Source organism: Myotis brandtii, unplaced genomic scaffold (assembly GCF_000412655.1).
Source record: "Myotis brandtii unplaced genomic scaffold, ASM41265v1 scaffold259, whole genome shotgun sequence".
NCBI lineage: Eukaryota > Metazoa > Chordata > Mammalia > Chiroptera > Vespertilionidae > Myotis > Myotis brandtii.
The window spans coordinates 4858619-4884630 of NW_005359840.1; the positions used below are offsets into that span (position 1 = coordinate 4858619).

General features: G+C 38.0%; 1 pseudogene; it reads right to left on the minus strand.

The window, feature by feature from the left end:
- Positions 1-2858: 2858 nt before the first annotated feature.
- LOC102258025 lies at positions 2859-23392 on the minus strand (annotated as a pseudogene).
- Between the last annotated feature and the right edge of the window lie 2620 nt (positions 23393-26012).

A 26012-nucleotide genomic window follows, 5' to 3' on the forward strand; every position in this document is an offset into this window, starting at 1 on the left:
GCTAGCACTAACTAGGTGTAACACTAGGGAGCATTCCTCCCCCCTCTAATACCCGACCATTATCCCAACAACCTCCCAGAACATGAAGGGTTGGTGAACTATAAAAATGTGATAGACTATTACAGAGGTATACAATTTGTGGAACATGAGTCATGATTCTGTTTGTTTTATGATGGGATGGAAAATCATATATTTTTATCAAACTGGAAAAGGAAAGCAAAAAAATAAAAAGATGGTGTTAGCTTTTGCTGTATAACAAGCTGTCCTGAAACTTAGTGGCTTATACTTCTGTGGGTCAGAAATTTGGACTGGACTTAGCTGGGCTAGCTTGTCAATGCTAGGCTTCTCTTTTCATGTGTCATTCATCTGCGAGATGGCTAAAGTGGGCTTTAAAAAAAACAATGTTATTGATTTTAGAGGGAGACAGAGAAAGGGAGGAAAGAGAGAGAGAGAGAGAGATTGTTCCACTTACTTATGCATTCATTGGTTGATTCTTGTTTGTTCCCTGACTGGGGATCAAACCCAAAACCAGGGCCTAGAGCAGGCTTCTTCATGTAGCAGAGACCGGCTTCCCAGAGAGCAAGAGCAGAGGAAGTTGCAAGGCTTCTGGAGGCCTAGGCTCAAGAATTCACACACTCTGCCATCTCTAATAGTCTAGTGATGAGAAAAGTTGCAAGACCAACTCATATTCACAGGATAGGGAAATAGACTCCACTTTTTATTAGGAAGACCTAAAAAAATGCCCATTTCAATCTAACACAGGTACCTGCCTTATTGTACTTAAACCTCAGAGGTAATAAACCAAAGTCAGACCAGGCAGGAGCTGATAAACTATATTAAGAAATGTGAACTTGACCCTGAGGGGAAAGGGAAAACATTGGAATGTTTTGAGTAGGAAATTTATATGATGAAATGTATGTACTAGAAATACCACATTGACTGAAGACTAGAGAATGAATTAGAAGAGATTAAAGAAGTGCATGTATGAAAGCAGTAGCACTGTTTGGAATTTTCTTGTTATGATTCAAGCGAGAGGTGACTTGGATTCAGTGTAGTGACTGTCAGAATGGAGCGATGCACAAAATTGGAAAGCTATTCGGGAGATAGGAACCGTTAGGATTCAATGAACATGAGTAAGTAAATTAAAGGGTAATAATGGAAGTTAAAATATTAATTTGAGGTTACAACTTGAGCTTGTTTGCATCTTGATTTATTTCGGACCCCATACTCATATTTGAACTGTACAGGTGGTTTCCTATTATCAAGAAACATTGCCTTGTTCAATTACAACATTTGTATCATTGCACAGTGACGGGGTCACTAATGTAGTGGGTGCTTAAAATAAAACCTTATAGCATAATATGGGTAATGTATAGCTTCTTGCTCACGTAGAAGCACAAAACAGGTATGTACTCTACTTGTTAGTATTTTCAATTAAATAGAACATTCAGGGTTTCATTAATGAGCCAACAACTAGAATTCTTCTAAAGTTTCAACTTCTCAATAAGTTAACAATATTCATTGACACAATTCAATGGTTCTGGTGCACCTACTTTCCACGGCTGTTACAATTAACATTCTGCATCCTGTTAACCTCCTGATGAAGTATATTTAGGCTTCACAACCAAGACAATGCAATTTCATTTGGAGTCACTAATTTCATCGCTTTTAGTAGTTGTAGTGTGGTGTTCTGCATAATGGTTTCTGCCAGTTCTCTTACAAGGTTTTCTGCCGTACTATAGTTTCAGAAGATAACACCAATTTATTCTGAAACCAGAGGATGACATTTTACTCTCCTCAAGGTCTTTTTCTCCCTCTTCTGTGCTTCATCTTTGCCCAAGGGAAAAACATGCATAAATGAAAGCAACTTCCACACATTAGGTATTTATTGAACAGCCCTACCTTCTGTCAGAGCATTTAGCTAAGATGTAAATCTAAGAGCAAGGTGAATACTGTATTTTGTTATGCAGTCGCCATCTAATTTCCACATAGACGGTTTTCAAGTCTAAGTAATATTCATATCACCTTTGCTTTTATTCACATTTATCATTATAAAAGGAAAGTAGGGGTTTGAAGATGTTGGTTTCAGGGAGGGAGGAGGTGTTGTGAAGCCTTATTATCTTTATATGTGCTAATATATCACTTTCCTCCATCCGAAATGTAAAAAAAATACAAAAGTAATGTCTCCTAAAGTTGAGTGGAGACTAAAGTTTCACCTTCAAACAATAATTTTATCTCATCCTAAACTTGAAATAAATCTTAGTAATGCCCTGAGTCCCTCCGACAAATTAGCTCACATTACAAAGCCAGCTAAATATAAAACAGCTGTGTGCACATCATTCCGCTTGATTGTACATTTCAGTCCGTAATATGAGTAGCCTTGTATGCATACTGAGTAATCCATACCCAGAGGGTTGTTTGGATGGTAGCTGATAGATTTATATTCTATTGATTGAGAAAGTTTGAGAAAAGTAGCTCCCCAAACTACAGTAATGAGAAACAACCATAATGTTGTACATCAATGATTATTTAGCTACAAAAGAAATATGACTTCCCAGACCTGATTTACCCTGGTACTAAAATGTATGTTTATTTCAAATGGACAAATTAAGGTTTTAGGATAAGCCTGCAAATTATTTCTTTGAGGATCAGAGGGAAATATTTCTGAATGCAACTTTATTTCTAAAATAAACTGCTATTTCTGGGCTGCCATCTTGATCTCTGTGGAATGGAAAGTCTGGAAGTCTATTGTACTTGATTTTAGCCCTTGATTTTTTTATTATTATTTTTTTATTTTTTTCTGTTCAGGAAGCATTTTATTGTTGCTCTAAGTTTAAGAATTTTCACTGACAGAAAAATCAACACTTCCAGAAAACTTCCCACATAACTTTGCTCAGATTCTGAATCTTGGTTTCTGCAGACATAGTAACATATTTCTCCCCAATACGGACAATCATTCCACCCATGATTGACCAATCTTTTCTTCTGTTGTTGTTAATTCTCACCCAAGGTTATTTTTATCCCCCTTGATTTTTAGAGAGAGTGGAAGGGAGGGGGAGAGACAGAGCAAGAGAAACATCAATGTGTATCAATTGGTTGCCTCTTGTACACATCCTGACCAGGACTGGGGATCAGGCCTGCAACTGAGGTACATGCCCTTGACCGGGAATTGACCCTGGGACCCTTCAGTCCGTGGGCCAACGCTCTATCCACTGAGTCAAACCAGCCAGGGCTGATTGATCACTCTTAACTTCCAATTTCAATATTTGGCTTTTATTTAGAAAGCTATCAGGACCATTTTTAATTCAGAAAGAGTGGCTTCATCTAAAGGAGATGCAGTGGTCACCGTGCATGGGCCTTCTCCACAGTAGACACTCATTGTGGTAGGAAAGGCAGAAATGACGCAGGGGGTATTGGTTCAGCGACCATTTTCAGCAAGCAAATTGATCATTGATTGGGTTGGACATGAGGGAAGAAGACCTCTCACAGTCATGCCATTCAGGCTTTTCACTTTAATGGAATGTTTTGCAAAGGGATTAAAAATCAAGCAACCATTTTGGATTCCTTCAAGATTTGTGCTACTCTCAGCAATTCTTTTTCTACTTGTTCCAGTTTATTCTGCTTAGATGCAGCAGAATAAAGAGCAGTGGCATAGTGACTTTTGATACCATATACTTGAACAGGTGGCCGCACAAGCTAGGCAAACAGCCTGGCTATAGATGTGCTGAGGCATCGCACCTGCTGGGAGAGCCCAACACTGCTGGGGAGGTGATCTCCTCCCACAGGCTGTAGGTCAAACCTGAGTTAGGAGAGAGTAGCCCTTGATTTTAGCAGTCACATCACACAAGTAGCAGGTTGTGAGAGGGGCTGTTTATTTATAGAGCTGGGTAATTTTGACTTTTTCAACCTAGCTCCTATCATAGTGTTTGGTATAGAGTAGAAGATCAAGAATTACTCATTTTATTGATCAAGCAATCCATCAATATCAGAAGATACTGGGATTTACAAAACACATGATGACTTTGAGGATTGGTTACACCTAGCAGAAGAATTCTACAGGTGAAGCACTGGGTAGTTAAACAAACAAATAAAACAAATTGAAAATCAAGGCAAGACAGTGCTTTAGTAGTTAGAGCAGTGGTTCTCAACCTTCCTAATGCCACGACCCTTTAATACCGTTCCCCATGCTGTGGTGACCCCCAATTTCATTGTTACAAATTGAACATAATTAAAGCATAGTGAATAATCACAAAAACAATATGTAATTATATATGTGTTTTCCGATGGTCTTAGGCAACCCCTGTGAAAGGGTCGTTTGACCCCCAAAGGGGTCACAACCCACAGGTTGAGAACCGCTGAGTTAGAGGATTATAATATAACTAGAGGCCTGGTGCACGAATTTGTGCACAGATGAGGTTCCCTTGGCCTGGCAGGCCATGGAGCCCATCAGGGCTGGCTGGGGGGGAAGAACCGCAGAAGGTTGGCTGGGCGCCGGAAGTTGGCTGTGGGGGCGCACTGACCACCAAGGGGAAGCTCCTGCATTGAGCGTCTGCCCCTGGTGGTTAGTGCATGCCATAGCAACCAGTCAGCTAGTGGTTCGGTTGACAGGTAGTAATGGCCGCTTAGGCTTTTATATATAGAGATATAGATAGTTATATAGGGCAAGTAACCTCTTTGTGCTTCAGTTTCCTCATCTATGAAATAGAGCTGTTAATACATGAAAGGCACTTAGAATAATATTTGACATATGTAAGCATTACATTGATATCAGTTATGATGATGATGATGATGATGATGCATAAATATCTCATTCTAAACTATTGTATTAACCAGAGTCTGATCAGGAAGACAGAAACAACTCAGTACTTAAAGCACAAGGAATTTAATGCAGAAAAGTGTTGCACAGGTTATGGAAAGTCTCTGAGAGGACAAAAGGGAATGGGGAAGCAATCGGGAGTTTAGCAAAAGCAGGGATTTGCAACAGTGCTGCAGTATAAGGCCAACGGGAGGAGCAGATGTAACCAGAGACAGAACCACGGTTCAGAGCCACTGAGAGGAGCCTGGAACCACGGCAGGTTTCTGCAACTGGAGCTGGAGCCACAACGCCAAGAAGGAGGGAAACAATATTTTGGCTTCACTTTCCTATCCTCCAATATCTTATTAGTGGCTTTCTTTGCTCAAACCCATGTAAAAGCTATTTGACAAAAGAACCTTAGAAATGTCACCTGTAGGGGTCACCCCCTGGCAATACAGAGCAGAGCAGGGAAGTGTAAGGAATGGATTTGAGAGCCAATGGATCAAGGACTTGTGAAACCCCACATTGCTTGTTCCCTTGACTTATTGCTTTACAAATCATCTTTCTCACGAGACTATAAATATCTTTGACAATAGAGCCAGAGTATCATACCTTTTTGTATTTCTGACCTCCTTCCCCTGTCAATACTATGCTTGCACATTATAGGTGTTGTTCAGTTGTAAGGATTGGCGGAAACAGATCTGAATCTCTTGACTTTCAGTACAATTAGATTTTCCCTTATGTAAACAGAGGATATCAATCGATCATGTCTGCCTTTCTCAGGTAAAGCATGCTTTTTTACTACGATGCAGAGGTGACTGCATGCTACCATAAGTGCATATCTGCGCTAAGAATGAGCACGATATGCAGACTGGCTGCCTGAAGCCCCTTGCTTAGAAACCCCACTTATTTATTGATCTCCCCAATTTACTCCAGGAAGCGAAAGGCTCCTTTACTTCGGAAATAAAGCCAATGAATGTCATAATTGATATGTTCAAGGCAGAATTTCAATGCCATAGCTTTCACACCTACTTTACAATCAACAGTAAAAAAAAAAATAACTTTATATAGTGACCCAGCACACAGATATACATACAACTGAAACAAAAGTTTGAAAATGTACAATATACTCTATTCCAAATTTTTTTAAATGCTAGTCAAACTCATTAAATTGATTTCAGAACCCACCAATAGGTTGCAATCCATAACTTGCAAAGTACTAGTTTAATAGGATTATACCCTTGTCAAAGCTTGGAAGTCTATGTCATCATAGGTCCCCAGCCTCTTCATTGGTAGGGGTAATAAAAGGGGTCAGAGCTCCCTCCATCTTCATATGGAACCTGAAGAGCTAGAGCACCAAGGCCCAGAGTCAGAGAAACAGCTCCTCCCCTCCCCACCATCTGCCCCAAACAGCAGCTCTAAGCAGAGGGAAGAAAACACTGAAAATAACACTTAGTTATGTTTGAGACATTACATTTCTTAGGGTCTAAATCACTTTAACCAGTCTCTGTAGATCCTAAAATTTTATTTTTGTGATAAACACAACGAAGCACAGTTTGGGCTGGATTGGAGATGCATTCTTTATTCTGTCAGATCCTGGAACACAAAATGAAGGGACTAACTAGAAGTCATAAGGGAAAATGAGCTCAATACAAGGTGGCAACGTATTATTATTGAAAATCAACAAATCTTCTATTGTGGTGAAATTAGGAATTCTTCCTTTGTGAATATCACCTCAGTTTCCCGGTGCTTCAAAGAAAAACCCCCATTTTTAAGTTCTGTTTTCTCACAAACTTTAGGATTTCTATCAAGCTGTCTGAAAACAAAATATTGTTGTTCCTTAAACATAGCTGGCAGGTTTGTGAGTGTTATACACAATTGGCCATATGTCAAACAATACATAGAGCATAACACATCAGCATCATATATGGCTTTAAAATAGGATACTTAAATAAATGAAGACTCTAGCAATAGTCAGGAATATGAATGTAACTGCATAATCTTTTGGAAACTACATCATGAATTCTCGGGCAAATTTTGTAATGGATTTTTAGTGCTGGAGCACATGTACCCACTCCTTATTGCCACCCCAGTCCACATAATAAATATAGTCATTCTAACCACAGTGTTGGGATGAGCTACAATTCACAGTAGACAAATTCATCCCATTGGCACATGCTTACTACTTCAGCGACCTTTACCTGAGTATAAAAGTTGACATACCATCTTTCAAGACAAAGTCAACTCCTGAAATAGTTATGCTTACGGAAAGAATGGATAGAGGATATGTAGATGATCTTTAAAAATCATTATTTCTATCTTTGTGATACAATTAAAAGATATGTAAAAAATAAAATGCATAGCCATAGGTAGCAGCACTACATAGCTTCAGTTCTGGAGTTTGGTTCTAATTCTGGCTCTATCATTCAATCACGAACCTTTTGGAAGTTACTTAACTTCTCCGACCCTCGTTTTCCTCTATCAGTAACAATACAGTATAACTACAGAGCTATTGCAAAGATTAGATGAGATTATATTTGGAACAGGGCATAATTCAGTGCCTAGAACATGGAAAGTATCAATAGATAGTGTCAACAGTAATAAATCTATGTGCTGTAATTAGGATAATGATCATGAATTCATGTCTCCTAACTAGGCCTTGAGCTTTTTGTCCCATCGCATGAATGTTGGTAGCCTGAGATTCTGCATCTAGATGAGGGAGCGGCATATTACTAAGAATCAAGTGTATACTCAGGTTTATATAGGATCAAGATGCCACTGTATCATTCATAGAAATTCATCCTGAAAATCTCACCTTCACCAAATAACTACTCCCATTTTTGAGAGTAGCTTCACGGTGCAGCTGAATGACAAAGGAATGGTACATGCACTTTATTCTCTATTCATCCTTACTTGACGGGCTCAGTTCTCCAGTGCCACTCTCTGTGTACCCTGTCACATCAGGAGCCATGGAGCATGAGGACACGGCTCCTATGGGGAAAGGCCAGTGGCGATAATGCTGAAGTGCCATATGTGAAGATGATATAAAATCAAATTTAGGAAGAACAAAGCAAACTGTGATTGTCAGCTCACGCAGTGCAGTAAATGAAAACGCCATTAAAATCTATAAATTAGTCCCTAAACTCCCACACTATGCAGATTAAATAAATTTCCTTACTGAGAGAGCAAATCCAAGTTTGTTGACCCAAACACAGAAGTGTGCTTCTAGATCCTTGATCCTTACAGCAGTTCAACGTTAGAGGGAATGGCACTTGAATAACAATTCTTCAGAGGCGGATAGCTAAATGATATATCCACTACCCCATGTGCTTCTACATACAAGCAAATGGAAATAACCTGGAAGTAGCGACAAAGCACCTTATCTGCAAGTCACTTACAGTAGTTCTGAGAACAGAGAAACGTTCCTGTATCTTGACAAGGAAAAGTCTCCACCACACACAGAGCTGTCATAGGACATTCCATCTCTGTTGTGTGTGCAGTTATCTGAGGGAAATGTTGAAGCCACATGATTTCCTCACATTTCACTTGCATTGTAGTGTTTATTAATATAGAATCAATCTTGCTGATATTTATTGCAAAATTCCTTTGCTTTGAGTAAACAGAAGGTCATTTGAAGGGCCTAAACATTATATTTTAAGTTGCTTTCACAATATCTTGAGTTTGGGCATAACTTAAACTTTGCTATGAATGGAAATGGTTTATATTTTCTACATTAGTACCCAAAGCACAGTTCTCTAGATGTTCAATGGCTGAAAAGTAAATAGGAAATTAAAAGGTTTAGCAAATAGATTCATGGTGAAAATAACTATTCCTAAAAATCATTAAATTCCTCAATAGCATCCCTAAAATAGACATCACAACTGTACTGGTAATATAACACATATAAAAAAACAATATTGTTGTGATGATAAACAACAAATTGTTTGACAATTTATTAAGTGGTAAACTCTACTATGTAAATTAATGTGAGTCATCTTCTGCTTATTAAATATTTGTATAATTTATTTTCAGATTTTAATATTTATGTTTCATAATTAACAAGGTATTAATTATTCTTATACAATATATAAGTAGACCAGATATAATTTTTTAAAAAATTAGGATAATTGCCCTAGCTGGTGCCTCAGTGGATAGATCATCGGCCTGTGGACTGAAGGGTCCTGGGTTTGATTACAGTCAAGGGCACCGGCCTGGGTTGCGGGTTCAGCCTCCCAGTAGGGTTTGTGCAGGAGGCAGCCGATCAATGATTCTCTCTCATCACTGATATTTCTATTTCTCTTTCCCCTCTCCCTCTCTGAAATCAATAAAAATATATATTTAAAAATTAGGATAATTATCTTGTCCCAGTTCACATTGATTTTGTAAAGTTATTTTCTTTGAGTGATTCTAAAACTCACTCATGGCCCTTTATCCTCCCAATCTCATTTCAAAAATTAGAATTTTTCTTCCTTAGTGCATATGCTCTTACCATGCCCTACTACATTTTGCCTTAATGCTTATCTCTGGTTTAATATGAGAATTATATTTACCATTGATAGTGTAATTCAGTATCTGTGACAATACCATCTGTTAGAATTTGAACTGAAACTCTAATTTACTTCTATTATACTGAAATGAACACCTGTCCATTAGGTTCTAGACTTGAGACCAGGGATTCATTCTGAATCGTCATTGCACAGCTCTCCAATGATGGCAAACAGACCATGTTTATTGGAAAATCTAATGGCAAACCCCCCATTACCAATTCCCCAACGTGATCTACTCCCTTTAAAAATGGATAGCTAATTTTTTCATCTTGTAATGTAACCAAAGTGATTATTTTTCTAGAAATTTGAAGGATACTGAAATTATTGAGTTTGATGAGCTGCCATTGGAAACTGAGGCCAAATTATTTTAAAACACAGATTGGGGAAAGCGCAATTCTTTTGGTCACCTTCATTCCCTACGCATGTGTCTGCCTGGGCTGCCCTTAAAATGCAGGTCAGGGAACTGAGTATCAGTTACCTTTCCAGGCTTTGTCAAGCATTACATCACCTACACTAGTGGTCGGCAAACTGCGGCTCGCAAACCACATGCGGCTCTTTGGCCCCTTGAGTGTGGCTCTTCCTAAGCCTTAGGAGTACCCTAATGAAGTTAATAACAATGTACCTATCTATATAGTTTAAGTTTAAAAAATTTGGCTCTCAAAAGAAATTTCAACCGTTGTATGGTTGATATTTGGCTCTGTTGACTAATGAGTTTGCCGACCACTGAGTCCTACACCAACTGCACTATCCACAGGGCCCTTGGATATTAGTAAGAAATCTCATTCCTCACCCTCCCTGGACCAGGGACTCTACATTTGCAAATGTTAACGCCCCAACTATCAAGTGTTTAATTCTGTTCCTTCAATCAGTAGTTTACCCATTTCTTATTCCCTAAGAAAGAGGAAGAGACTTCCTTCTCCAGCAAGCCTTTATTTTATACCCTCTGACCAAGTAATTACTGCCAGTTTCTTCAACCTTCCAGGTGATTATTCCAACATAGAATGGGACAATATATTTATTTAAACAGTAAAACTAAAGCATTAACTCATATTTTGTACAAGGTATTTTATTTTTAAAATTCTAGTCATACAATTTTTCAAGGTAATTTGGGACATATGACTTCCTTCTAATAACATGGTAGCTCAATATCAGTGCTCATAAACTATTTCAAAAGAAAAAAAAATGCAAGCAAGTTCTACTTGAGATTAGAAAGGGGAGATTTGTGTAAAATCAAGATGTGAAGTTAAGTCTGTTCCTAAAAGCAGACTTTCAGGTTTGAAGATGGTAGTACTTTAAAGCTTAACCTTCAAAATTCTTCCATCTGCTAGATTAAAAAAAATAAGCTTAAAGAAAAATAACCTGAAAGAAGTAGCACTTTCTTGCCAAGATCATTTGCGGGTTTTTTTTAAATATCAAAATAATTAAAATGTTTTTTTCTGTTCCACAGGATGCTTATTTTGACATAACAATATTTTGTGGTTTGGAATCATTTACTTAAAAAAAAAAACAGAGTCACTTTTAAAAATACCATATTTTTCTGACAATTAATTTAGTTCAGTTTTTTGTAATAATGCTGATGATTAAGAACAAATGGAAAGATTAGGGACTAAGAAGTCTATTTTGAATCTTACATAACTAACTTTCAATTGATGCTTCAAGCAAGTTAGACATGGAATTTGGCCTTTTAAACCCCACTTAAAACTCACTTAAAATTTTTTTCTGCATCCTCCTTTTGGTTTTCCTTTCTCTAAAAAACACACACACACACAAACAAAACAAAACAAAACAAACAACAAAACAAAACCAACCCAAACCAAAAAAACAAAATACACTTTACTATCAGGTACTTATGCCTAGAAAACATTGAACCATTAATCCCTTTTTTCCCCTCTTCAATGAAGTGACCTAAATTACCTATGTAAAAGGAAAGCTTTCTTTTTCTAGAAGTATGAAATTATTTATGTATACAATTATTATTTTTCATGATCTTACCATTTAACTATGAAGTATTTGGTTTATCTTTTACAATAGTCCTAAGACCTTTAAGCTCACGTCTCTAATCTCAGATAGTACAAAACCTTCTATATACTATGTTTTTTCCTATCCATACATACCTATAATAAAGTTTAATTTATAAAGTAGGTACAGTAAGAGATTAACAAGCATAACTAATAATAAAATAGAAAAATTATAAGAATATACTGTCAGAAAGTTATGTGTGCTCTCTCTATCATATCGTACAACACTCAACCTTTCACTTAAAGGAAGCACTTTACAGCTTCTCTTAGGCACATCCCAATTGCCAGCATCACTACTCTTGCTCTTTGGGATCATTATTAAGTAAAATGAGGGTTATTTGAACACAAACACTGCAATACAGCAACAGTTGATCTGATAACTGAGACAGCTACTAAGTCAGTAACTCTCGTGTAGTTCATTTACAGCACGGATGTGCTGGACAAAGGGATGATTCACATACCTGGTGGGGCAGAGTGAGATTTCATTATTTGCATTCCCCATGAGCTGATCCTCATCAATGTGATGAGCTGATACTCAGAATAGTGTGCAATTTAAACTTTATGAAATGTTTATGTCAGAAATTTTCCCTTTAATAGTTTTGGACCGCAGGTAACTGAAAACATGGGAAAGGGAAGACTACTGTATTTTGCTCTCATCTATCTCCCACATTGTGTCTTGTCCTTGCTACTTCATGTATTCTTTTCATTCTCTCCCTTTCATCTGGCTAATTCAGCAGCAAGTTTATGAAAGTACATTTTCCTGAGTCACAAATAAACAAATGGCTTGCAGATAGGTAGGTATTTGGGGCTTAGTTGTGGTTGGGGCATTGGGTACAGTTAATGTATAAACAAAATAGAAATATGAATGGGAAGGGGCAATGAGGATGCGGTAGCATCCATTAATCTTTAAATAGTTTACCTTTTAACTGGGTCCGTGAATATATGACCAAGACAGAAGATGTGGCACTGCATACAGCCTTTATATGGAACCTACACAGAGTAGGAGAAGCGATCCCAATGTAAGAAAGCCCAATTATTAATGCATCATACAATAGGTTTTTGGTATCTAAAGGTGAGAGCTTAGAACCTTTTGTTATTTTTCCTGGGATCCTGCTATGAGAATTCTTGGGACAGCAAAAAGAGGCAGAGGTTTAGTTCATTTGCTTCCATCTGTGCTGTCTCAGAGGCAGTGCTGTTAAACTTCCTGAGGTGGGCCATGCAAGATATCAGTAAACTGCTTCTAGGGTACTGCATATCAATTCATACCCAATGCTGGCTGTGGCTGCCTCAGGGGTTTAGGGGAGGATCTAGGAAAATTTTGTTTGACTCACTGCTGCCCACAGCTGACCCAGGGGACTTTAAAATGCATAAGAAGGAGGAAACCTGCTTGAGATATCCATGCCTTTAATTACAAGGGTCCCACTTTTCTTAGATGCTCCCTGGAGAGACTGGCAGAGGATTCGGTATCATCTCCCGCCAGGTCCACTTTGGCAGGGATGGGGCTCCTGGAGAAGGCTTTCTGGTGGTGGCAGGGGCCTGATCCTTCTGTAAGTCTCCGCCTGATCTCCTAAATTTCTGTTACTGCTCTAGATTTTGGCACATAGGCTCATGAAACAGCACTGAAGTGGGTGGTGCACGATAATGAAAGTGAGACGGCAGCACGAAAACCAAAGGAGCAACAAGAGGCATTATTTGCGTTCCTCATGAGCTGATCCTCATCAATGTATTTCTCAATGTTACTTCTTCAAGTGGTGTGGACCCAGAGCCTAAAGAACTTTACCTCCTGTGTGATGAAAAGTCAAAGATGCAAATGTCATAGTTTCACTTTCAGAACACTGTGCTGGCTGGATCCTTAAAAACATGTTAAAGGCCTAGTGATGTTTCTCTGTTTACTCTGCCAACCAGTATTCCATGTGGACCCACACATCATGTTCTAGTACAAAGGACCACAGATCAATGATGCTCTATTATTTATTCTAAATCCACAGAGACCCAGCTCAAGATATAAAGACTAGAATAAGAGTGGCTTGATTTTCCAGCCACAATATAGAGTATTAGCAAGAAAATTACCCACATTTTATGAGTATCTTTCAAGGTCCAATAATTCCGCATTTAGTCAAGGCCATCATCCTGCTCCAGATTACCCAGGTTTAAGTAGTCCCCAATGGCAGAATTTCTGCATTTTTCTAATAAAGCAGAACTTTTATTTTATCTGAGTCACATTTTTTTCCATTTGTGTTGCTGTAACTAAGAGAAAACACACTGGGCTGCCGAAGTTCACTGGCCTCTTCCTAATACTAGCCCTTGATTTCTGTCCACTTCTCACATGAAATGACTTTTGAGCTGGCCTATGAGCGGCTGTAGCTTCTTAGTTCATATTTCTTTTGATTCTTCTCATTCTAATAACTCATATCTGGATTTTATACAATAAAGCCAAACTGCTTCATTGGCACATCCTAGAGGAAGAATACCATCAGTCCAGTATCCTGTTCACTTGAATGAAGCATTCATTCTGCTGGTTTAGTTATTCAGCTCGCCACAAATTTCTCAAGTGCCGCTATGTAATTAGTATCCTTAGGATAACCTGTTAATATTAACTAGCATATTCAGTACCTAGGGTTCACTTAGTTCTAGCAAATTTTTAAATTATGTTTTAAATAACGAACTTATGACCATGTTTTGTTTTGTTTTAAATAAAAACACTTATTCTTTGATAACATGTTTGGTCTTATATTATTTGATTTTTTAGCAATTGGAATATTAAGTTCCTTTTTGTTACTGTTACTGATTTGTCATAGTGTAATGAAATGATATGAATTTAAGATAATGAAATCAATTTATTAATAAATTCTCACTCATTAATTGAACAAGTATTTATTGACCTACCATATACCAGAAACGTATTGAATAAGGTATTAGGAATATAGTATTTCCTGCCCTGTTTGAGCTTTTAGGCACTGAGGAATGCAGAAGAGTAAACAGATAGTTGCAACATAATAAAGTCCATGAAGAGGAAAAAAGTCTCTATAAGAGTACACAGGGTGGACCTCTCACTTACCCACAAGACAGTCAGAGATGATTTCCTGCGGGAATCTAAATGATATAAAAACTGAGACCTGAAGAATGATTATGAGATGTTGGGTCAAGGGGGTATTATTCTAAGCAGAAAAATAGTAGTGTGCTGAGGGAATTTTGCAAACCAATTATTAAGCCATTTTTAGCGTAGTGCAGGCCATGGTAGTAGTTATCCGCAGAAATCAAAAAATGCTACAAATAAGGGCCTTCCCTCCTATATCTCTACCCCCACCTCCCAGCTAATTTACTAGCACTTCACAGGAAGTGAGTAAGAGCATAGTAAATTAAGGGACTGAAAATAGTCTGCATTGCTGGAGTGGTAAAAAAGGAGGTTGGAAAAGTAAGGAGGAGCCAGATCTTAAAGCACTTTGTAATCCATGATAAGGAGTTTTGAATTTGTTAGGATGAGGAAAGGAAAGAAATGAAGAAATTTAAAGAGAGGAAGTCTTTATTGTGTTTTATTTTAAAATGCAAAATGTGATAGTATTATGGAGAATATACTGGACAAATACCATGTGTACTTTCTCCAAAACAAAATGAAGGACATCCAGTGATTTGAAAAATATAGGAAAAGCTTTCTCAATATGACAAGAGTACATTGAAGTCAGATTTCCTGCCATAGCATATTGTGATAGTGTGTGATAGTGTGTGCTCTAACAGGTGAGAAAAGAAGGTAAAATAGATTATGACAACTATTTCATCTGCTTTCAAATGTAAGACAAGAGCCATAAATGGAAGTTATGTTGCACTTGTAGGGGAACAGAATTTGTCACCCCAACATATGTCTTAGACATAAAGATTAATTTAAGCTGCTTATTTTTAATAAACAGCAAACCAGGGAGAAGCTCTGAAAACCAAGCAGAAGTTACCCCTTGTGACAGATATTTACATTGTAAAGGAAATCTTTAGTTGTGAGGGTGTATCTCTAGAAACCTTAACAATGGAGGCCATGAGGTAAATCTGCACAACATCCTGACCCTTATTTATGACTTTTCCCTGGTAACCTCCCATAACTGATTTTCTTGACCCCCAACATCTGATTTTAGATGAGGACAGTATTTAAAGCGCTGGCTTTAGCCGTTTTGAAGAGTTACTCAGTTTTCCTGGCTTTCTCCCATGTATACAGGAAGTATATATGTTATTGAATTTTGTTTGTTTTTCTCCTATCAATCTTTTATTACAGGGATTTCTCAGTTAAGAACCCAGAAGGGTAAATGGAAAATTATTTTTTTACCCCCTGCACATTAACCACAATATCAGTTTGCACGTTGAGGTCAAAGAGAAAGCCAGCCAAAACATCATCCATTCACCTTGTGTGTGAAAAAAGGGGTTCTGTAATAAAACTGCCAAGTCCAGTAAGAGTAAGTAACCTACATGGTAATCTGGTCATGAATTCTTAACTGGGCAGATCATGGTGGGTAATCACATCCGAGGGCTTATAACTTTTTTAAAAAGCTTTATCTTTGCCTTAAGGAAGCCATGTCCATTGCTCATGTGCATCTAGGTTACCCACCTTTGAAGTGACAGAGTAGTGTGTGTTTTTTTCCCCAGACCCCTGGAAGGTGTAACTGTTAGCACTGAAATGGCATCAGAATATTACCAACAATTGAACCTCAGTTTTGCAATTTTGGTACATGAGTTCTGACTAAGAAAGAATTCAGAGGCAAGACTCAGATACAAGCAAAAGTTTATTTAGAAAATCACAGAGGTAGAAGAAGTGAGCTGTGGAAAAAGTGAGCCAGCTGGGTTGTATGGGCTCATGAAACAAGTTACAGAGACAAAGAAAGGGACCTTGGAGCTTAGGAGAAAGAAAGCAAAGAACGCTTAAAGAAGATGTGAGTGGAGAGAGAGAGAGAGAGAGAGAGAGAGAGAGCTGAGTCCTTTGTCTTAAGAGGTATTATCTCCTCTCTAAAGGTGGGGAATCTTAGGGGAGGTCCCAGGGGAGGATCTCAATAGAATATTCATCAGCTTTCAGGTGTGCCCTTTCAGGGTCATAGTCTATAGTGATTTGTCTGTGGCAGGGCAGGGGTTCACTAGTCATCAAAGCTGGTCTAAATATCAGCCATTGTGTCACCCCACTTGACCTTGCTGCTTTTCTGGGCCTGAAGCTGAAACACAACTGAGGCCTAGATGTTATCTCTAGTTTGACCAAAACTCTGTCTCTGTGGTCAACAGACCTGAGGTTTTGCTCCAAAGGTTACTTTTATTTGGCTCAGAACCTCATTGTCTTGAGGACTTAATACTTAAGGGAGTGGTCATGCAAGGGCTTGTATGAGAGTCATATGAGGCTATTCTCCAGCCCCCTTGTTTGTCTTCTAAGGGGGTCTACCACATACTAGTGACATACCAGGGGAGCAAAGTCCAGGGAAGGGTCCAACAGCATGGCCAGCCATATGAAAGGTCAAAGGAAAGGTCACCCTAATGGCGAGGTCCTTGTTTTGCCTGCTTCTAGGTACTCAGAGTTTTCTGCACTGGTGATATTCCATACTTGGCCTAGTGTTCCTACTCTAGTCATGTCTGTCTAGCTGCTTATTATAACCACCCTCAAAGGATCACATAATCTTGTTAATTGTTCTGTACCTTGCTTTTACCCACATTCATATAATCTTCCTTACGCTCCCTCCTTAATTCCAAATGTATAAAAGAAACTGCAAAACTCATTCTTGGGAGCATTTGAGATCTTGTATCTCAGCAATTGTCAGTTTGACTCAAATAAATTCTTATGAAAATTCTCTATAAGTTTGGATGTTTCTTACACCAGCAACCTACTGTGAATATAATTCATTAACAATTACTAATTAACTGGCAAACACACCTATAAAGTTAATTTGAGAAGCCTTTATTGCTAGTATTTGACAATGAAATTTGAAATAATGTTCACAAGCAATGTGAATCATTTCACTGTAATTATTTATGATTTCGATTTACAATATTTATGATTTAGTAACTTTCCTGGCTAAAAAGGAAAATGTATGACTGATTTTAGAATAGAGCCTTAGCATTTACAAATTTAACATGTCCATTATCTAGAGTCATTTAAAATTTTGCTAAAGCCGAAATATGAAATGCACATAATGCTGAGCTGGTTTCTATGTTGGAATCAGTCATTTACCTAGTGATTTAGCCCCACATCTGCATCTCAGTAAAGTTTTCTTGTTGGTCACTTTGCCACTGACAGACTTAACAGAAGAATTAAATAAATGGAAGACACCGTATTCTTGGCTAAGAAGTCTCAACATTTTAAATATATCAGTGCTCTAAAAATGAATCTATAAATTCCCAATAAAATTTTTTCAAACTAGATATGCTGACTCAAAACTATATATGGAGAAATAAATGTGTAAGAAGAGGCAGGAAAATTCTTTAAAAAATATGATGAATGAGTGGAATCTAGCACCATCAAATAATACTACATCTCAAGAGATGGATTAATGAAACAGAATAGAGAAGCTCAAAATAGACCCAAGTACACTAGGAAATTTAGTATGCACTAAGGTAACATTGCAAATTGTAGATAAAAATATTTAACATTAAAATAAAGCCATATTTTTAAAAATAAAATAAAGCCAAAAAGTAGTAGGAGAGAATATGGTATAATTTTAAAAAATAATCTTGGTATAAGGAAGGACTTTAGAAACACAACACAGAATATAAAAACCACAGGAAATAAAACATGCAAACTTGAATGGATACAATAAAATTTTTCTACAAGATAAAGCATCCAAATAATGTAGAAAACAAATAAATATGCTGATAATAAAATATTTGTGACATGAAAAAGGGAATTTTTTATTAATATATAAAGAACAAATCAATAGAAAAAATAACAACAATCCAATAGAAAGTAGGCAAAGATCATAAAGGCAGACATCACAGAAGAGGAATAAAAATGTCTTTTAAAGATGTGAAAATATACTCAATTTTATTCATTACAAATAAATGCAAATTTAAACTTCAAAGAGATAGAAATTTTCACCTTCAGATTGGCATAGTATCAGTGTATGACACTCATATATTTGGTATGAGGGTAAATTGGTATGATTTTTTTACAATGCCATTTGACAATTTATATCCAAATTTTAAATGTAGATATCTTTTCACCCATCAGTTCTACTTTGAAGAATTCACTCCTCACACACACTTGTTCATATAAACACTAAAATATTTATTGTATCATTATTTTCAATAGCAAAATAATTTAAAACAAATTGAATGTTTATTAGTAGAAAATTAAGTTATTGTGCATCCATGTAATGGCACACTGTGACACCATCGTTAAGAAGTAAAGCATATCTGTCAGGACTGAATAGAAGAGGGGTCAAGATATAGTATTAAAAGTATAGGAAGATATAGAATTAAAGGGATAAAGGGGTACAGAATAGTCTGTACATTGTATTACTATTTTGTGAAAGGCACATATGCACAGAAATATACATGCAGGTATATGTATAGAACACATCTGAAAGGACACAATAAAGCAGTGGGGACAGATCAGATAAATAAAGGACAGCTTTATTGTTTATTTTAAATATATACCTTTTATAGTATTTACGAGGGGATCAAAGTCAGGTCTGGCTGGAATCAATTACAGAAAGATTATGAGAAGATTTTAGGGAGTACTTTAGTAAATGCAAAATGTGTTCATTTAGTGAAAGATACAACTTAAATAAAAGTTGGAAAGACTTTCAATATAGTACATTTCATCATCTTCATTTATGATATATCTACTGGACAATAGTATATCAGTCATAGGGTTCTCTAGAGAAATAGAACCAGTAGGATATAACCCAATATAGAGAAAGACATATCATGTGCCAGTTGGAAGCCCAGGAAACCAATGGTGTAGCTTCAGTCCAAACCCAAAGGTCTGAGGACCAAGGAGCCAATGATGTAAGTCATAATCGGAGTCTGAAGACCCAAGGAATGGGGGCAAAGATCTAAGTCCCAGTCCAAGCTGAAAGGTCTGAGAACCCAGAGCTTGTATTTATGAGGGCAGGAGATGGATGTTCCAGCTCAGCAAGAGGGAAAATTCTCCCATCTTCTGCCTTTTTGTTCTATTCAGGCCCTGAAGGGATTAAATGATGCCCACCAGCACTGGTGAGGGTGATCTTCCCAGCCTACAGACTTCAATGATAATTCATCTTTTCTGGAGACATCCTCACAAACATATCCAGAAATAATGTTTTACCCACTGTCTGGACATTTTTTAGCCCCGTCAAGCTGACAATAAAATGAATCATCACAGGTAGGAATCATCATTATTTAGAGCTATCACTATGAGTGCCTTCTATGAGGGCTAGGACCATGTCCTATCTTCATCTCCATTTAATTCATTGAGATGGTCACAATGCCTAGCACATAGTAAGCACTCAATAAGTATCTATGGAATGAACCTATGAAAATTACGTTAGAGTTATATGACATAATATATACCTTTTCTTTTAAAGGCACAACTTTTATTTTTAGTTTTATAAATAACTTTGCTCATATTTTCTTGACATTATATGTAGAGTTGACCCTTGAACAATGCTAAGGTTAGGGGAGCCCTCTGCACAGTTGAAAATATAGGTAGAGTTTTTGACTCTCTCAAAACTTAACTACTAGCAACCAACTCTTGACCAGAAGCCTTACCAATAACATATATGGTCAATTAATCCATGTTTTGTATATTATATATTGCATTCTTAGAATAAAGTAAGCTAGAGAAAAGAAAACATTATTAAAATCATAAGGGAAACACATTTACAGTACTGTATGTATTTATTGAAAAAAATCCATGTATAAGGGGACTTGCACAGTTCAAATCCATGTTGTTCAAGGGTCAACTGTATATAGTCAGTTTCCTTGTTTTCAGTTAGCCTTATAATGTAGTTCAAAAGAGAAAATATAATATTCAGATATCTATGTATTTGTGATAATCTTAATATGGTTCCCTTTAGTCAGTCAAGGCTGTCCTATAGTGCTTACCCTAGATGGTTCAGAGACCACCTGAGATACTTGCTTAAGATGCTAGACTCTACTCCGAGAGAGTCTGATATACTAGGCCTGATTGATGCTTAAGAATATTTTAAAATTTTCTCAGGTAATTTTAATGGCCATTAAAATTGGAAAATCATCAGTTTTTAATTTTATTTTTTACTTAGGGACCTGATAAAAAAGACTTATGATAGAACAACATATTCAGCGTATTTTTAAAAAACTTATTTAATAAGTATTCCTAATTTGCTTACCTTGTACCAGTCATTGACCAAATACTTTACAAACTCATTTATCTCCTCAACAATACTTTGAAGTAGGTACTATTTATCTTTCCATTTTACAGAGGAGGAAGCTGAGTCATAGAGATGCTTAAACAAAAAATAAGATAAAAACAGAAAAAAACTTGCCCAAGTTCACATAGCTAGTAAACCAGGTCTAAGAAACCCCAGTCTGTATTTACTGCTTTCTTCTACAAACACCTTATGAAACCTAAATTCTTCCAATATTGTTTGGCCCTCTAATTAATATGCATTCAGTGACATTGGATCACTCATAAAACAAAACAAAAATTTAAAACTAAAATCAAAATAAAAATTAGAAATTGGGCACTGAAAATATTCAGCCAGAAGTTTTTAGATTAAGTTTCATAGTTGGTTCTCTTCTCTTCAAATATGACATGTCCTAATTCAGCATCACATATTTTGTTCAGACATAGTAATTCTTGAGAAATGAACTGGAAAAGTTGAGCAATACATAGCAAGATCAAAGAAAAATAAGACACCTGTTTTTCAAATAAAAATTCAAATAGATTCTGGCCATATTTCCATGGCCTGTATTTGGACATTTAGGATTGTGGCCTTTCGAACTTTAATAATAATCCTTGTCTTAGTGTTTGTCTGTGTGCAGTGGCCAGATATGTGAAATCCAGAGTTTTAAATGCTATTGTGCTTCTGCTGTCATGCCTGATGATACAACAATTGATCATCCAACTCAAAGAATAAGAAAAAGGCCTGACGCCTATAGAGATCAAAACAACTACCATCAAAAGCACGTTACATCATCATGACCCGACAAATAGTGGTACAGATCTGGATTGATCAAGTCCCCAGAAGATAATGGTTTGTCCTTCAGTTTAGGTTGAAGAATGACCAGAGAAGGGTGGGAAGAGGAGATCATTAAAATGAAAAATGGTCCTGCTAGCTGCTAGGCTATGAGGGGTAACTGAAAAATAAAAGACAGAAAACACACCTGAAAAACTATACAATGACTCACAAAACAAAATCTTCCCAACCAAACCATAATCACAAGCTAGTGAAGCATTAACAAGAGCTCTTTCAAACCCATATTTTCTAGGGGAGATCACAGATAAACCAATGTAACATGAACAGATGTGTATGCTCTAAAGATAAGTTCACTGACTGTTGCAACTACTCTTTAGTTTATAGATTTGATCCAATTCGTGCCAAAATCATCCTTTTCCTAACTTCAGCCTTCAAAAGCCCCTAAGTCAGTGATGGCTCACCTATGACACGCATGTCAGAGGTGACACGCGAACTCATTTTTTTGGTTGATTTTTCTTTGTTAAATGGCATTTAAATATATAAAATAAATATCAAAAATATAAGTCTTTGTTTTATGGTTGCAAATATCAAAAAATTTCTATATGTGACATGGCACCAGAGTTAGGTTAGGGTTTTTCAAAATGCTGACACGCCGAGCTCAAAAGGTTCGCCATAACTGCCCTAAGTCCTCTTCCCTAAATCCTTTCTTTCAAGAGACCCATGGTGTCCTTTTATGTACTCTCTCTTGCTGAACAGCCTAATATACCTGAATTTGACTACTTTTGTGCTCCTGATAGTTGTGGCAAGCTGTATTTCTCACCTTTGTTAACAGAAAATAAGATGCTCTCTGACAGAAAGGGGTCCTCCAGTCATTCTCATTTGTGGAAGCTACAGAGAGGGATATGCATTACATTATCCAAGTACATTTTGTACTCCTGTACTAACTACTCTACTAATGGTACTATTCTATGGTACTGACTTGATTGCTACTAAAGTGGCGATTATACGTTTCTACACATTATACAAATTAGCATAGTTAATATGCCTTTTATGGGGATGCGAGTTTGACCACATTCTGTAATATTATTAGTATATTACTATTGAGTCAGGCACTCTATACTCAACAATGACTAATCCATCATTTTTCAGAATGTTTTAAGTACTTAGAAATCTATAACTGTGCAGCACCTTGCATGAGAAATGTGCAGTCTCTTTGCCTTACCTCACTAGACAGTCACTGATAGAGAACTTCAGTGTCCAGTGCTGTCATTTTTATATCTTCCCTCAGAGCTAAATTAACTTTTAACAACAAAGCTGTAAAAAATAATTCTTCAAAGTTTATGTAACAGGGCTTCCAGTCAAGATGGTGAAGTAGGTAAATGTGATACTTGCATCCTACCACAACTACATAAAAATTATGACTAAACTATAGAACAACCATCATTCAGAATCACCTGAAATCTAGCTGAACAGAAGTCCTAAAACTAAGGATATAAAGAAGAAGCCACATTAAGACTGGTAGGAGGGACGGAGATGTGGAATGAGCTGGTCCCACACCTACATTTGTCAGTTAAAAATTGGAAAGGTTATCTTGGCTGCAGAGGTCTTCCCTGAGAAGCGAGAAGTTCCAGCCCCACACCAGGCCTCAAGCCCCAAATTCCAGTGCCGGGAAAAAGAGAATTCCCCATAATTTCTAGCTGTGAAACTTAGCAGGGATTGTGGCTGAGTGAGATGGAAGGCTTCTGGTATCCCAGACATTTTCCTTAAAGGGCCCACAACTTACTCAGACTCACTCACTCTGATCTCCAGCAGCATGAAAGGTGCCAGAGACATATGGGGAGGAACTGAATTGTCTATCATCATGACGAGGGCTGGTAGGGCAACTTTCTCCCAGACAGAAGTGCTGGCAGAGGCCATTGCTCCTTTGTTGAGCCTTCACCCCTCAAATCCAGCAGGCAAGCACTATATCTGAGTCTCTATCAACCTGTCTAACAGTGTTCACCCTGCTCTGACAATTCCCTGAGACCCAGTCTCACCCAAGTTGCTGGCCATCCCAAGTTGTTTCAAGTAGGTTTTTTTTGTTGTTGTTGTTTTGTTTTGTTTTTTGTTTGTTTGTTTTTAATACAAATGGTCTGTCTTGTCCCATATTTCAACTTTGCTAAAATCTTTCAAATAACCAGCATTGACTTAAGTGTGCCCCCTACCTCTTGTTAAGTGGCCTCAGGCCCAACACTAGCAGCAGTCAGCTTTGGTTTAGTTTGGCTTCTCCACAGCACCTTTAAGCCTAGTACAAGTAGAATCTATTGGAAGATTGCTTTGTAGCTCATTCAGGTGGCCCTGGGCTGGGCGGAGGCAGCTGATAACCTTAGTCTTCCAGGAGGTCACAGAACCAGTGCACTGGATGGACAGCTTCAGACTATGCCAAAGCACCACCCAACCATCTCCACAAGTGACACACTCAAGGGATAACTCATCAGGTACCAGAGCCCTACTGAAGCAAGTCCTGCTCCCTGGGTCATCCCCTGCACAACAGATCATCCATGGTGGTCTCAGTAAGTCCTCACTCCCTATTGGCCTGCATGCATATCACTCCCCTTGACATGCACACAGCCCACATGGGGGGCACACCTAGAGCACCCAGATGCAATGACCAGGAAGGCTGTGCCACTAGACCCTACAAAACACCTATTACATAAGGCCACTCTACCAAGACCAGGAGACATAGCAGTTTTACCTAATATGTGGAAACAAACACAGGGAAGTAGCCAAAATAAGAAGACAAAGAAACATATTTCACATGAAAGAGAAGGACAAAAATCCAGAAAAAAAAAAACTAAACAAAATGGAAACAAGCAATCTATCCAATGCAGAGTTCAAAACACTGGTTATAAGGATGCTCAGTGAGCTCAGTGAGAACTTCAACAAAGAGCAAGAAAAAATTAAATTGGAGATGGAAAAAAAAGAATCTGTCAGAAATGAAAAATACAATAATTGAAATGAAGAATAATTTACAGGGACTCAACAGTAGAGTACATGAGAGGATGAGATCAGTGATTTGAAATATAAGAAAGCAAAAAAACACCCAATCAGAACTGAAAAAAGAAAAAAAAAGAATCCAAACAAGTGAGGATAACTTAAGGAACCTCTGGGATAACTTTAAGCCTACCAATATTCACATCATGAGGGTGCCAAAAGGAATAGAGAGAGATCAAGGAATTGAAAACCTATTTGAAAAAATGACAGAAAACTTCCTTAACCCGGTGAAGGAAATAGACATACAAGTCCAGGAAGTGCAAAGAGTCTGAAACAAAGAGACCCACACCAAGACACATAATTAAAATGCAAAAGGCTAAAGATATAGAGACAATCTTAAAAGCAGAAAGAGAAAAGGACGTAGTTACTACAAGGGAGCTCCCATTGGACTGTCAGCTAATTTTTCAACAGAAACTTTGCAGACCAGAAGAGAGTGGTATGAAATATTCAAATTAATGAAAAGCAAGGGCCAACAACCAAGATTACCCAGCAAAGCCATCATTTAGAATCAAAGGATATATATTAGTGACTTTACCATATAGTCAGGAAAGGAAGGCTTTAGTTCCCCCAAAATGCTCAATAAAAATACCAGTAGCAATTCAAGAAATTACTCAATGTTTAACAAAGCAAACAGGAAGAACAAACATGCCATCCTATATAATAAAAGTCCAGCGACCATAATGGTGGAATGACCAGAACGACCGGCAAACCAGTCACTATGATGCGCACTGACCACCAGAGGCCAGATGCTCAATGCAAGAGGAGGGGGAGGTGGGTGCAGTAAGGCCTGGAGGCTCATGCTATGGCCCAGGGATTCCAGGAACCACAAGCCCAGAGCTTACTTTCCAATAAAAAAAAAAATTGAAAAAAAAAAGGGGAGCTGACACTGCCACCCTGGGAAGAATGGCTCCAGGAGGGAAAGGCCTCCCAGGCCCTGCCTGGCCCGGCTGGCATGCCTTGGGCTCATGGGGACTCACCAGAGATGTGCAGGAAGCACAGCCTCTCTGACTCCAAAGCTGGTTGAACCGACATCTGCTCCCCATCCAGCTCCATGGCAGACGCAGTGCTGCCAGGCCGCCTCAGCTCCGGCTTCCAGCTTCTGGCTTCCTGCCTATTTCTTGGCATACTATGTGCACTTGGGGGCATGGCTTTCTGGCCAATAGCACCAAGTCAGCTCTGGCTTCCAGCTTCTGGCTTCCTGCCCACCCCTTCACATACTACCTGCAATTGGGGGTGTGGCTTCGACCCCCCCCCCCAGCCAATAGCGCCACAGCACAGCCAGAGAGTGGCAGGACACAGCCACCAGGGCTGGCTGGGCATTGATTTGGCTATGTGACTGACATCCATGTGCAGTTACACGGCATGTTTACATTTGTAGGGAAGTAGGGAAGACTGCTCCTGCTGCCCGCATCACATTCTAGGCTAAGAAAGGCCTGTTGATCTCCATGTTTCTCCTCCGTCTGGAATCAAAACCTCTTGGGGATGAATAATTCCAGCAATGGCC